The sequence below is a fragment of the Rhipicephalus microplus genome, unplaced genomic scaffold, assembly GCF_043290135.1.
Source record: "Rhipicephalus microplus isolate Deutch F79 unplaced genomic scaffold, USDA_Rmic scaffold_99, whole genome shotgun sequence".
Classification (NCBI taxonomy): domain Eukaryota; kingdom Metazoa; phylum Arthropoda; class Arachnida; order Ixodida; family Ixodidae; genus Rhipicephalus; species Rhipicephalus microplus.
Window position 1 is genome coordinate 285,001 of NW_027464671.1, and position 14,693 is coordinate 299,693.

The window sequence follows — 14,693 nt, forward strand, 5'->3', positions numbered from 1 at the left end:
CCACTTTCGGCGCCGGAGCCGCGTACGAGCCTACTCGAGGCGGAAGAACGAAGCCAGCAAGGGCCTGGCCGCAAGTGCGTTCAATTGTCGGGACGTCCAAGTCCCTCGTTCTTCCGTGCTTCCTCTTTCGGCAAGTCGTTGCGGCACCTTCCCAAAGCGCGCAGACCCGCTAATCGCGACGAGCGCGACGTGGCCGTGCCGCCTTTCCCTCGGCAGCAAGCAAAACGCCTGGCAACGTCGACGCTCCCCTAACCGCGATCTCGCACCGTGTTTCGTGTGGCGAATTCAAAAGCCGGCCGGCGCTGCTGCAACCATTACGGTCGGTACGCATACGCCGCGGAGGGCGGGACGGTCATCGGAGCGTGCGGTTCCTCCATCGAGTACTGCGCACCTCGGCCGTCGCATCGCCGTGCCATGACCGGCCGCGCGTCAACGCGAACCGGTGCCAGCGAGATCCCTCGCCTGCAAGAACCGACCGGCAGCCTCCGTCACCCGAGGACGCGGAGGCGCTTGCCGCGGACGGCGGGACGGTATGCACTGGTGCACAGCGGACCCGTCACATCGCCAGTTCCTTGACCGACCGCCGACGCTTGTGCCGTTCCTCTCGTACTTGGCAGTCGCCGCGCGATTGTCGGGTCTCGTTCTTGCACGCTCGAACGGTCGGGAGGGCACTCGGCTGGCGTTTCGGGAACGCGCAGCCTCGCCTTCTACCGACGTAACCACGACTCGCCGTTCGCGCTCCGCCGCTCCTGTTTACAGTACTAGGCGGTCCCGCAGCGGTCGGGTCGCGCATTTCGAGCGCTTCGAGCCACGGTGCAGTGGCGGGTCGAAAGCCGACCTATGAGTGCGTTGCGCCGTTTGTACCCGCGTCCGCCACCTGGCCGACCGTCCAAGGTCGCGGTGTTGGCGTCCGCTGGGCGCAACAATTTGTCACGGGGTGCCGCTCCACATTCAGGCAGCCCCGTGGGGAAAAGCCGACCCCGCGTCCAAACGGGGTCAGCGGCAGAAAGTGTCGGGCGCAGACGCAGCCGAGGCGCTCACCCTTCACAATCCGTTAATGATCCTTCCGCAGGTTCACCTACGGAAACCTTGTTACGACTTTTACTTCCTCTAAATGATCAAGTTTGGTCATCTTTCCAACAGACCGGCGCAACCGAAAGGCCGCGCCGGACATCGGTCCGAAGACCTCACTAAATCATTCAATCGGTAGTAGCGACGGGCGGTGTGTACAAAGGGCAGGGACGTAATCAACGCGAGCTTATGACTCGCGCTTACTGGGAATTCCTCGTTCAAGGGGAACAATTGCAAGCCCCTATCCCAATCACGAAAGAAGTTCCACGGGTTACCCAGTCTTTTCAGACAGGGATAAAGACACGCTGCTTCCTTCAGTGTAGCGCGCGTGCGGCCCCGGACATCTAAGGGCATCACAGACCTGTTATTGCTCTGTTTCGTGCGGCTAGGAGCCGCTTGTCCCTCTAAGAAGGTTGTAAGGTGCTGGGAACCCCGCACCTATTTAATAGGCTAGAGTCTCGTTCGTTATCGGAATTAACCAGACAAATCGCTCCACCAACTAAGAACGGCCATGCACCACCATCCACCGAATCAAGAAAGAGCTCTCAATCTGTCAATCCTCCCAGTGTCCGGGCCGGGTAAGTTTTCCCGTGTTGAGTCAAATTAAGCCGCAGGCTCCACTCCTGGTGGTGCCCTTCCGTCAATTCCTTTAAGTTTCAGCTTTGCAACCATACTTCCCCCGGAACCCAAATACTTTGGTTTCCCGGAAGCTGCCCGCCGAGTCATTTGAGTAACTCAGGCGGATCGCTGGTTGGCATCGTTTATGGTCAGAACTAGGGCGGTATCTGATCGCCTTCGAACCTCTGACTTTCGTTCTTGATCAATGAAAACATTCTTGGCAAATGCTTTCGCAGTAGTTCGTCTTGCGACGGTCCAAGAATTTCACCTCTAGCGCCGCAATACGAATGCCCCCGTCCGTCCCTCTTAATCATTACCTCGTATTCCAAAAACCAACAGAACAGAAACGAGGTCTTGTTCTATTATTCCATGCAAGTTTATTCAGGCGACTCGCCTGCGTTGAGCACTCTAATTTTTTCAAAGTAAAAGCACCGGCCATCTCGAGGCACACAATGAAGTGCACCAAGAAAGAACCGGCATGATGTTCAGTCCGAGCCGTCGCATCGGGTAGATGCACTACTCGTCTGGAACTGAGATCCAACTACGAGCTTTTTAACCGCAGCAGCTTTAGTATACGCTATTGGAGCTGGAATTACCGCGGCTGCTGGCACCAGACTTGCCCTCCAATTGATCCTCGTTAAAGGATTTAGAGTGTACTCATTTCAATTACGGGGCCTCAAAAGAGTCCCGTATTGTTATTTTTCGTCACTACCTCCCCGTGCCGGGAGTGGGTAATTTGCGCGCCTGCTGCCTTCCTTGGATGTGGTAGCCGTTTCTCAGGCTCCCTCTCCGGAATCGAACCCTGATTCTCCGTTACCCGTAACAACCATGGTAAGCAAGTAACCTACCATCGAAAGTTGATAAGGCAGACACTTGAAAGAAACGTCGCCGGCTCGTGGCCATGCGATCAGCACAAAGTTATCCAGAGTCACCACACAATACGGGCCGAAACCCGATCGATCTTGGTCTAATAAAAGCACCCGTTACCCAAAGGGCTCCAGGCTCACTGCATGTATTAGCTCTAGAATTGCCACAGTTATCCAAGTAGGAAGAAACGATCTAAGGAACCATAACTGATTTAATGAGCCATTCGCGGTTTCGCCTTATTTCGGCATGTACTTAGACATGCATGGCTTAATCTTTGAGACAAGCATATGATTACTGGCAGGATCAACCAGGTAATCGTTCGACTGCGCGTCCGTCCTCGCCTTCGGCGGGCCGGACGCAGTCTGTGTGCGGCGGAGGCCACCTTCAGGCGCCCCAACACGCTTATTTTGCACTCCGAGATGACGGCGTTCGAGCTCGCTACGGCACAACCTTCCCGAAAGACGAGTGGGAGCCGTGCGGCAAGAAGCACGTTCATGCTCGCTCTTTTTCGTTGCATCGACTCGGTCGCGCCGTGCGGGTTGCCCAAGCCCGCTGCACTGTCGGTGGACCGGCCGGAACTAGCAACGGAGCCGAGACCGCAAAGCCGCCAGACGACGGGTCACGCCCGCGTCTTCGGCGCTTTCGCATCTGAATCGCCCGAGGACGACACGGAACACACCTCGATATCGTGGTAAAACGGCACCGTCCGACAACCAGCCCCTAACGCATCAAGCGGATGAGGCTGCAGACGACTGCCGTGGATTCCCCTGGAGCAGACCCGAGGACACGCTTGACGAGGCCGAAGCCCGCCGCATATCAGACACCCGGTCGCTTTCGCGTACGCCGCTCACGAGAACCCCCACATAATAGCAGCGATAAGTACCCAGACCTCCTTGGGCACTAATACGAGCGTACTCGAGAAAATTTCACCGCGGGTGTGCCCCGAAACGTGTGGCACGTTGAGCGTGCCACAAGTCTACGTCGCTCTCAAACCCGCCGAGGTCGTAGAATTTGCGACCCTACTCACGAAATTGCCACCGAGGATACGGCCGCAAACGTACCGCACCTTGGGTAGGCCACGAGTTTGTGCAACACTACGCTGACGGCACAGCACCGAGGTCGTGCGCGCACGCACGGGAAAATTCCGCCGCGGTTTCTGCCGAAAACGTGAGGCACCACGACTCTCCGCAAGTTCGCGTCGACTGCGAAAGACCGAAGTCGTGAACGACGTGTCCGCTACTCGCCGCCGACACGCTGGACACCAAACGTACAACGAATCGACGGCGTCGTAGAGGCCCACGACGCGGTTTTCCTTAACGACGTCTCGGCGTGGCACCGACAGGTTAGAACGGCCGACCAACGTTCCCTGTCCGCCGTTCGGCTCAGTCGAAGGGCTCGGCGACTTCGGCAACGCTGCGAAGCCGCACGGTGACGCACGCCATGTCCCCATTTTTTTTTTCTTTCTGCGTCTGCCGGGGTGCCCCTATAATAGCAGCGATAAGCACCCAGACCGCCGTGGGTCGCTCGCCCCGGCTGACGTGGTTTTTCGTACTCCTGCGGCGGTCGCCGTCAAGCACGTCCAAATACGCTACTTTCGTGGGCGCATTCACGCTCTTTCGCTTCGCCGGAGTGCCAGCACTCACTCTGCCAAAAACGGCGAACATCCGAGCGGCGGTTCCCACTTTTGCGTCGGCGTCGCAAACCCCGCCCCGGCAGACGAGGTTTGCCGTACTCGTGCGACGGTGGCCGGCGGGCACGTCGAAAGACGCCGATATCGTGCGCGAATTGGCGCACCTTGGCTTCACCGGAGTGCCGCCACTGACTCCTCCAAAAACGGCGAAGATCCGAGCGGCGCTTCCCACTTTCGCATCGGCGTCCCGAACTCCGCCCCGGCTGACGCGGTTTACCGTACTCGTGCGACGGTCGCCGGCGAGCACGTGGAAAGACGCCGATATCGTGCCCGAATCGGCTCCGTTCGGCTTCGCCGGAGTGCCAGCACTGGCTCGGCGAAAGACGACGAACATCCGAGCGACGGTTCTCACTATTGCGTACGCGTCGCAAACCCCGCCCCGGCAGACGCACTTTGCCGTACTCGTGCGACGGTCGCCGGCGAGCACGTAGAAAGACGCCGATATCGTGCCGGAATCGGCCCCGTTTGGCTTCGCCGGAGTGCCAGCACTCACTCGGCCACAAACGGCGAACATCCGAGCGGCGGTTCCCACTTAGCCGTCGGCGTCCCGAACTCCGCCCCGGCAGACGCGGTTGCCGAGCTCGTGCGACTAGCGACCGCGAAGCCGTCTCGCGACGCCGCTTTCGTGCGCGGCTCCCACTGCGACCTGGGTCACCCGAGGTCGACGAGCAAAAAAGAATGTCGAAAAAAAAATTTTTTTTTTTTTGCGTCTGCCGGGGTGCCCCTATAATAGCAGCGATAAGCACCCAGACCGCCATGGGTCGCTCGCCCCGGCTGACGTGGTTTTTCGTTTTCCTGCGGTGGTCGTCGTCAAGCACGTCCAAACACGCCACTTTCGTGGGCGCATTCGCGCTCTTTCGCTTCGCCGGAGTGCCAGCACTCACTCTGCCAAAAACGGCGAACATCCTAGTGGCGGTTCCCACTTTTGCGTCGGCGTCGCCAACCCCGCCCCGGCATACGCGGTTTGCCGTACTCGTGCGGCGGTGGCCGGCGGGCACGTCGAAAGACACCGATATCGTGCGCGAGTCGATGCTTCTTGGTCTCGCAGGAGGGCCGCCACTCACTCCTGCAAAAACGGCGAAGATCCGAGCGGCGCTTCCCACTTTTTCGTCGGCGTCGCAAACCTCGCCCCGGCAGACGCGCTTTGCCGTACTCGTGCGACGGTCGCCGGCGAGCACGTCGAAATACGCCGATATCGTGCCCGAATCGGCCCCGTTTCGCTTCGCCGGAGTGCCAGCACTCGCTCGGCCAAAGACGACGAACATCCGAGCGACGGTTCCCACTATTGCGTACGCGTCGCAAACCCCGCCCCGGCAGACGCGGTTTGCCGTACTCGTGCGGCGGTGGCCGGCGGGCACGTCGAAAGACGCCGATATCGTGCACGAATTGGCGCTCCTTGGCTTCACCGGAGTGCCAGCACTCACTCGGCCAAAAACGGCGAACATCCGAGCAGCGGTACCCACTTAGCCGTCGGCATCCCGAACTCCGCGCCGGCTGACGCGGTTGCCGAGCTCGTGCGACTAGCGACCGCGAACGCGTCTCGCGACGCCGCTTTCGTGCGCGGCTCCCATTGCGACCTGGGTTACCCGAGCTCGACCAGCAAAAAAGAAGGTCGAAAAAAAATTTTTTTTTTTTCTGCGTCTGCCGGGGTGCCCCTATAATAGCAGCGATAAGCACCCAGACCGCCGTGGGTCGCTCGCCCCGGCTGACGTGGTTTTTCGTACTCCTGCAGCGGTCGCCGTCAAGCACGTCCAAATACGCCACTTTCGTGGGCGCATTCGCGCTCTTTCGCGTCGCCGGAGTGCCAGCACTCACTCTGCCAAAAACGGCCAACATCCGAGCGGCGGTTCCCACTTTTGCGTCGGCGTCGTAAACCCCGCCCCGGCAGACGCGGTTTGCCCTACTCGTGCGACGGTCGCCGGCGAGCGCGTCGAAAGACGCCGATATCGTGCGCTAATTGGCGCTCCTTGGCTTCTCCGGAGTGCCGCCACTCACTCCTCCAAAAACGGCGAAGATCCGAGCGGCGTTCTCCACTTTCGCATCGGCGTCCCGAACTCCGCCCGGGCTGACGCGGTTTACCGTACTCGTGCGACGGTCGCCGGCGGGCACGTCGAAAGACGCCGATATCGTGCCGTAATCGGCCCCGTTTGGCTTCGCCCGAGTGCCAGCACTCACTCGGCCAAAAACGGCGAACATCCGAGCAGCGTTTCCCACTTTCGCATCGGCGTCCCGAAGCCCGCCCCGGCAGACGCGGTTTGCCCTACTCGAGCGACGGTCGCCGGCGATCACGTCGAAAGGCGCCGAATTCGTGCACGAATCGATGCTTCTTGGTCTCGCAGGAGGGCCGCCACTCACTCCTGCAAAAACGGCGAAGATCCGAGTTGCGCTTCCCACTTTTTCGTCGGCGTCCCGAACTACGCCCCGGCTGACGCGGTTTACCGTACTCGTGCGACGGTCGCCGGCGGTCACTTCAAAATACGCCGATTTCGTGGGCGCATTCACGCTGTTTCGCTTCCCCGGAGTGCCAACACTCACTCTGCCGAAAGCGGCGATCATCCGAGCGGCGGTTCCCACTTTTGCGTCGGCTTCGCAAACGGCGCCCCGGCAGACGCGCTCGTGCGACGTACTCGTGCGACGGTCGCCGGCGAGCACGTCGAAAGACGCCGATATCGTGCTCGAATCGACCCCGTTTCGCTTCGCCGGAGTGCTGCCAGTCACGGCGCAGAAAACGGCGAACAAGTGTTTTTTTTTTTTTCCTAGAATTTGTGTTATAGAAGGCACATTTGATATCGGACGATAATTTTCAACTTTATCACGCGCACCGATTTTCGTGTAGAGGTTTGCAAATTTATGGGAATTTCTCCACTTGGAATAATGCGATTTAGTAGTACTACGAGAACTTCATGGATGTACTCAAGGGTACGGGGCAAGTCAGTTACGTCAACACCTGCAGATTATTTACACTTCAAACTGAAAATTGTTGGTTGTGAGTCCTCGTGTGATATTAAAGGCCGATTCGCTAACACATAGAACAAAGAAAGAAAGGAAGAAAAAACGCCCGCGCTCGCTCAAGAAACCTGGGTTCGCAACAAGTGGCAACAACAAGCAACCGAGCGAGTGCGCCAAAACCCGTGGCGGCCGAACAAACGCGAAGTCCCAACCGCGTCAGCCGGGGCGGCACGGGACAGGAAAAATCACTTCAGCCGGGGCGGCGGGGCACCGAATAAACCTCGTCACCTCGTCGCAGGATAAAAGAGGAAACAAAAAGTCTAAACAGCGTCTGCTGGAGCGAATGCGTAATAAAACAACAACAACAACAAAAAAAAAACACCCGCGCTCAAGAAGTCTGCAATCACCACAAAAGGCGACTGTGACCGAGCAGCGTCAGCCGGGGCCGTGCGGAAACGGAAAAACCGCGACTACCGGGGCGTCGAGGCACCGAAAAATCCACTTCAGCCGCGGCGAAAAAAAAAACAAAAAGAAAGACGGAGGGGGGGGGGGGAACCACGTCTGCCGGGGCGAAGGAAAAAAAAAAACGCGTCTGCCGGGGCGAGCCCGGGTGCGGCACCACCGGGAAAACTGTGGCAAACAGACATGGCGATCGAGTGAGTGGGCCGCCAGCCAGGCTCAGCCAAAAAGTGCAAAGTCCGAACTGCGTCAGCCGGGGCGGCAAAAACCGCGTCAGCCGGGGCGGCGCAAAAAACCGCGTCTGCCGGGGCGGCACGAAACCGCGTCAGCCGGGGCGGCGCGAAAACTGCGTCAGCCGGGGCGAAAGAAAAAAAAAAACGCGTCTGCCGGGGCAAGCCCGGGTGCGGCACCACCGGGAAAACTGTGGCAAACAGACATGGCGATCGAGTGAGTGGGCCGCCAGCCAGGCACAGCCGAAAAGTGCAAAGTCCGAACCGTGTCAGCCGGGGCGGCAAAAACCGCGTCAGCCGGGGCGGCGCGAAAACCGCGTCTGCCGGGGCGGCGCGAAAACTGCGTCAGCCGGGGCGAGCCCGGGTGCGGCACCACCGGGAAAACTGTGGCTAACAGACATGGCGATCGAGTGAGTGGGCCACCAGCCAGGCTCAGCCGAAAAGTGCTAAGTCCGAACTGCGTCAGCCGGGGCGGCAAAAACCGCGTCAGCCGGGGCGGCAAAAACCGCGTCAGCCGGGGCGGCGCAAAAACCGCGTCTGCCGGGGCGGCACGAAACCGCGTCAGCCGGGGCGGCGCGAAAACTGCGTCAGCCGGGGCGAGCCCGGGTGCGGCACCACCGGGAAAACTGTGGCAAACAGACATGGCGATCGAGTGAGTGGGCCGCCAGCCAGGCTCAGCCAAAAAGTGCCAAGTCCGAACTGCGTCAGCCGGGGCGGCAAAAAACCGCGTCAGCCGGGGCGGCGCAAAAAACCGCGTCTGCCGGGGCGGCGCGAAAACCGCGTCTGCCGGGGCGGCGCGAAAACTGCGTCAGCCGGGGCGAAAGAAAAAAAAAACGCGTCTGCCGGGGCGAGCCCGGGTGCGGCACCACCGGGAAAACTGTGGCAAACAGACATGGCGATCGAGTGAGTGGGCCGCCAGCCAGGCACAGCCGAAAAGTGCCAAGTCCGAACTGCGTCTGCCGGGGCGGCACGAAACCGCGTCAGCCGGGGCGGCGCGAAAACTGCGTCAGCCGGGGCGAAAGAAAAAAAAAACGCGTCTGCCGGGGCGAGCCCGGGTGCGGCACCACCGGGAAAACTGTGGCAAACAGACATGGCGATCGAGTGAGTGGGCCGCCAGCCAGGCTCAGCCAAAAAGTGCAAAGTCCGAACTGCGTCAGCCGGGGCGGCAAAAACCGCGTCAGCCGGGGCGGCGCAAAAAACCGCGTCTGCCGGGGCGGCACGAAACCGCGTCAGCCGGGGCGGCGCGAAAACTGCGTCAGCCGGGGCGAAAGAAAAAAAAAAAAAACGCGTCTGCCGGGGCAAGCCCGGGTGCGGCACCACCGGGAAAACTGTGGCAAACAGACATGGCGATCGAGTGAGTGGGCCGCCAGCCAGGCACAGCCGAAAAGTGCAAAGTCCGAACCGTGTCAGCCGGGGCGACGCAAAAACCGCGTCAGCCGGGGCGGCGCGAAAACCGCGTCAGCCGGGGCGGCACGAAACCGCGTCAGCCGGGGCGGCGCGAAAACTGCGTCAGCCGGGGCGGCGCGAAAACCTCGTCAGCCGGGGCGAGCGAAAAGGGGGGGGGGGAACCACGTCTGCCGGGGCGAAAGAAAAAAAAAACGCGTCTGCCGGGGCGAGCCCGGGTGCGGCACCACCGGGAAGACTGTGGCAAACAGACATGGCGATCGAGTGAGTGGGCCGCCAGCCAGGCTCAGCCCAAAAAGTGCTAAGTCCGAACTGCGTCAGCCGGGGCGGCAAAAACCGCGTCAGCCGGGGCGGCGCGAAAACCGCGTCTGCCGGGGCGGCGCGAAAACTGCGTCAGCCGGGGCGAGCCCGGGTGCGGCACCACCGGGAAAACTGTGGCTAACAGACATGGCGATCGAGTGAGTGGGCCACCAGCCAGGCTCAGCCAAAAAGTGCTAAGTCCGAACTGCGTCAGCCGGGGCGGCAAAAACCGCGTCAGCCGGGGCGGCAAAAACCGCGTCAGCCGGGGCGGCGCAAAAACCGCGTCTGCCGGGGCGGCACGAAACCGCGTCAGCCGGGGCGGCGCGAAAACTGCGTCAGCCGGGGCGAGCCCGGGTGCGGCACCACCGGGAAAACTGTGGCAAACAGACATGGCGATCGAGTGAGTTGGCCGCCAGCCAGGCTCAGCCAAAAAGTGCCAAGTCCGAACTGCGTCAGCCGGGGCGGCAAAAAACCGCGTCAGCCGGGGAGGCGCAAAAAACCGCGTCTGCCGGGGCGGCGCGAAACCGCGTCAGCCGGGGCGGCGCGAAAACTGCGTCAGCCGGGGCGGCGCGAAAACCTCGTCAGCCGGGGCGAGCGAAAAGGGGGGGGGGAACCACGTCTGCCGGGGCGAAAGAAAAAAAAAACGCGTCTGCCGGGGCGAGCCCGGGTGCGGCACCACCGGGAAGACTGTGGCAAACAGACATGGCGATCGAGTGAGTGGGCCGCCAGCCAGGCTCAGCCCAAAAAGTGCTAAGTCCGAACTGCGTCAGCCGGGGCGGCAAAAACCGCGTCAGCCGGGGCGGCGCGAAAACCGCGTCTGCCGGGGCGGCGCGAAAACTGCGTCAGCCGGGGCGAGCCCGGGTGCGGCACCACCGGGAAAACTGTGGCTAACAGACATGGCGATCGAGTGAGTGGGCCACCAGCCAGGCTCAGCCAAAAAGTGCTAAGTCCGAACTGCGTCAGCCGGGGCGGCGAAAACCGCGTCAGCCGGGGCGGCAAAAACCGCGTCAGCCGGGGCGGCGCAAAAACCGCGTCTGCCGGGGCGGCACGAAACCGCGTCAGCCAGGGCGGCGCGAAAACTGCGTCAGCCGGGGCGAGCCCGGGTGCGGCACCACCGGGAAAACTGTGGCAAACAGACATGGCGATCGAGTGAGTGGGCCGCCAGCCAGGCTCAGCCAAAAAGTGCCAAGTCCGAACTGCGTCAGCCGGGGCGGCAAAAAACCGCGTCAGCCGGGGCGGCGCAAAAAACCGCGTCTGCCGGGGCGGCGCGAAAACTGCGTCAGCCGGGGCGAAAGAAAAAAAAAAACGCGTCTGCCGGGGCGAGCCCGGGTGCGGCACCACCGGGAAAACTGTGGCAAACAGACATGGCGATCGAGTGAGTGGGCCGCCAGCCAGGCACAGCCGAAAAGTGCCAAGTCCGAACTGCGTCTGCCGGGGCGGCACGAAACCGCGTCAGCCGGGGCGGCGCGAAAACTGCGTCAGCCGGGGCGAAAGAAAAAAAAAACGCGTCTGCCGGGGCGAGCCCGGGTGCGGCACCACCGGGAAAACTGTGGCAAACAGACATGGCGATCGAGTGAGTGGGCCGCCAGCCAGGCTCAGCCAAAAAGTGCAAAGTCCGAACTGCGTCAGCCGGGGCGGCAAAAACCGCGTCAGCCGGGGCGGTGCAAAAAAACCGCGTCTGCCGGGGCGGCACGAAACCGCGTCAGCCGGGGCGGCGCGAAAACTGCGTCAGCCGGGGCGAAAGAAAAAAAAAACGCGTCTGCCGGGGCAAGCCCGGGTGCGGCACCACCGGGAAAACTGTGGCAAACAGACATGGCGATCGAGTGAGTGGGCCGCCAGCCAGGCACAGCCGAAAAGTGCAAAGTCCGAACCGTGTCAGCCGGGGCGACGCAAAAACCGCGTCAGCCGGGGCGGCGCGAAAACCGCGTCAGCCGGGGCGGCACGAAACCGCGTCAGCCGGGGCGGCGCGAAAACTGCGTCAGCCGGGGCGGCGCGAAAACCTCGTCAGCCGGGGCGAGCGAAAAGGGGGGGGGGAACCACGTCTGCCGGGGCGAAAGAAAAAAAAAACGCGTCTGCCGGGGCGAGCCCGGGTGCGGCACCACCGGGAAGACTGTGGCAAACAGACATGGCGATCGAGTGAGTGGGCCGCCAGCCAGGCTCAGCCCAAAAAGTGCTAAGTCCGAACTGCGTCAGCCGGGGCGGCAAAAACCGCGTCAGCCGGGGCGGCGCGAAAACCGCGTCTGCCAGGGCGGCGCGAAAACTGCGTCAGCCGGGGCGAGCCCGGGTGCGGCACCACCGGGAAAACTGTGGCTAACAGACATGGCGATCGAGTGAGTGGGCCACCAGCCAGGCTCAGCCAAAAAGTGCTAAGTCCGAACTGCGTCAGCCGGGGCGGCAAAAACCGCGTCAGCCGGGGCGGCAAAAACCGCGTCAGCCGGGGCGGCGCAAAAACCGCGTCTGCCGGGGCGGCACGAAACCGCGTCAGCCGGGGCGGCGCGAAAACTGCGTCAGCCGGGGCGAGCCCGGGTGCGGCACCACCGGGAAAACTGTGGCAAACAGACATGGCGATCGAGTGAGTGGGCCGCCAGCCAGGCTCAGCCAAAAAGTGCCAAGTCCGAACTGCGTCAGCCGGGGCGGCAAAAAACCGCGTCAGCCGGGGCGGCGCAAAAAACCGCGTCTGCCGGGGCGGCGCGAAAACCGCGTCTGCCGGGGCGGCGCGAAAACTGCGTCAGCCGGGGCGAAAGAAAAAAAAAACGCGTCTGCCGGGGCGAGCCCGGGTGCGGCACCACCGGGAAAACTGTGGCAAACAGACATGGCGATCGAGTGAGTGGGCCGCCAGCCAGGCACAGCCGAAAAGTGCCAAGTCCGAACTGCGTCTGCCGGGGCGGCCCGAAACCGCGTCAGCCGGGGCGGCGCGAAAACTGCGTCAGCCGGGGCGAAAGAAAAAAAAAACGCGTCTGCCGGGGCGAGCCCGGGTGCGGCACCACCGGGAAAACTGTGGCAAACAGACATGGCGATCGAGTGAGTGGGCCGCCAGCCAGGCACAGCCGAAAAGTGCTAAGTCCGAACTGCGTCTGCCGGGGCGGCACGAAACCGCGTCAGCCGGGGCGGCGCGAAAACCGCGTCTGCCGGGGCGGCACGAAACCGCGTCAGCCGGGGCGGCGCGAAAACTGCGTCAGCCGGGGCGAGCCCGGGTGCAGCACCACCGGGAAAACTGTGGCAAACAGACATGGCGATCGAGTGAGTGGGCCGCCAGCCAGGCACAGCCGAAAAGTGCTAAGTCCGAACTGCGTCTGCCGGGGCGGCACGAAACCGCGTCAGCCGGGGCGGCGCGAAAACCGCGTCTGCCGGGGCGGCACGAAACCGCGTCAGCCGGGGCGGCGCGAAAACTGCGTCAGCCGGGGCGAGCCCGGGTGCAGCACCACCGGGAAAACTGTGGCAAACAGACATGGCGATCGAGTGAGTGGGCCGCCAGCCAGGCACAGCCGAAAAGTGCTAAGTCCGAACTGCGTCTGCCGGGGCGGCACGAAACCGCGTCAGCCGGGGCGGCGCGAAAACCGCGTCTGCCGGGGCGGCACGAAACCGCGTCAGCCGGGGCGGCGCGAAAACTGCGTCAGCCGGGGCGAGCCCGGGTGCAGCACCACCGGGAAAACTGTGGCAAACAGACATGGCGATCGAGTGAGTGGGCCGCCAGCCAGGCTCAGCCAAAAAGTGCCAAGTCCGAACTGCGTCAGCCGGGGCGGCAAAAAACCGCGTCAGCCGGGGCGGCGCAAAAAACCGCGTCTGCCGGGGCGGCGCGAAACCGCGTCAGCCGGGGCGGCGCGAAAACTGCGTCAGCCGGGGCGGCGCGAAAACCTCGTCAGCCGGGGCGAGCGAAAAGGGGGGGGGGGAACCACGTCTGCCGGGGCGAAAGAAAAAAAAACGCGTCTGCCGGGGCGAGCCCGGGTGCGGCACCACCGGGAAGACTGTGGCAAACAGACATGGCGATCGAGTGAGTGGGCCGCCAGCCAGGCTCAGCCCAAAAAGTGCTAAGTCCGAACTGCGTCAGCCGGGGCGGCAAAAACCGCGTCAGCCGGGGCGGCGCGAAAACCGCGTCTGCCGGGGCGGCGCGAAAACTGCGTCAGCCGGGGCGAGCCCGGGTGCGGCACCACCGGGAAAACTGTGGCTAACAGACATGGCGATCGAGTGAGTGGGCCACCAGCCAGGCTCAGCCAAAAAGTGCCAAGTCCGAACTGCGTCAGCCGGGGCGGCAAAAACCGCGTCAGCCGGGGCGGCAAAAACCGCGTCAGCCGGGGCGGCGCAAAAACCGCGTCTGCCGGGGCGGCACGAAACCGCGTCAGCCGGGGCGGCGCGAAAACTGCGTCAGCCGGGGCGAGCCCGGGTGCGGCACCACCGGGAAAACTGTGGCAAACAGACATGGCGATCGAGTGAGTGGGCCGCCAGCCAGGCTCAGCCAAAAAGTGCCAAGTCCGAACTGCGTCAGCCGGGGCGGCAAAAAACCGCGTCAGCCGGGGCGGCGCAAAAAACCGCGTCTGCCGGGGCGGCGCGAAAACCGCGTCTGCCGGGGCGGCGCGAAAACTGCGTCAGCCGGGGCGAAAGAAAAAAAAAAACGCGTCTGCCGGGGCGAGCCCGGGTGCGGCACCACCGGGAAAACTGTGGCAAACAGACATGGCGATCGAGTGAGTGGGCCGCCAGCCAGGCACAGCCGAAAAGTGCCAAGTCCGAACTGCGTCTGCCGGGGCGGCACGAAACCGCGTCAGCCGGGGCGGCGCGAAAACTGCGTCAGCCGGGGCGAAAGAAAAAAAAAACGCGTCTGCCGGGGCGAGCCCGGGTGCGGCACCACCGGGAAAACTGTGGCAAACAGACATGGCGATCGAGTGAGTGGGCCGCCAGCCAGGCTCAGCCAAAAAGTGCAAAGTCCGAACTGCGTCAGCCGGGGCGGCAAAAACCGCGTCAGCCGGGGCGGCGCAAAAAACCGCGTCTGCCGGGGCGGCACGAAACCGCGTCAGCCGGGGCGGCGCGAAAACTGCGTCAGCCGGGGCGAAAGAAAAAAAAAACGCGTCTGCCGGGGCAAGCCCGGGTGCGGCACCACCGGGAAAACTGTG

At 62.8% G+C, this 14,693-nt stretch overlaps 1 non-coding gene across 1 annotated transcript; it reads right to left on the minus strand.

The window, feature by feature from the left end:
- Positions 1-1,055: 1,055 nt before the first annotated feature.
- On the minus strand, positions 1,056-2,870 carry LOC142790311 (small subunit ribosomal RNA). Its single transcript, XR_012889423.1, has one exon. It is a non-coding gene; the product is annotated as a small subunit ribosomal RNA (ribosomal RNA).
- Positions 2,871-14,693: the final 11,823 nt, after the last annotated feature.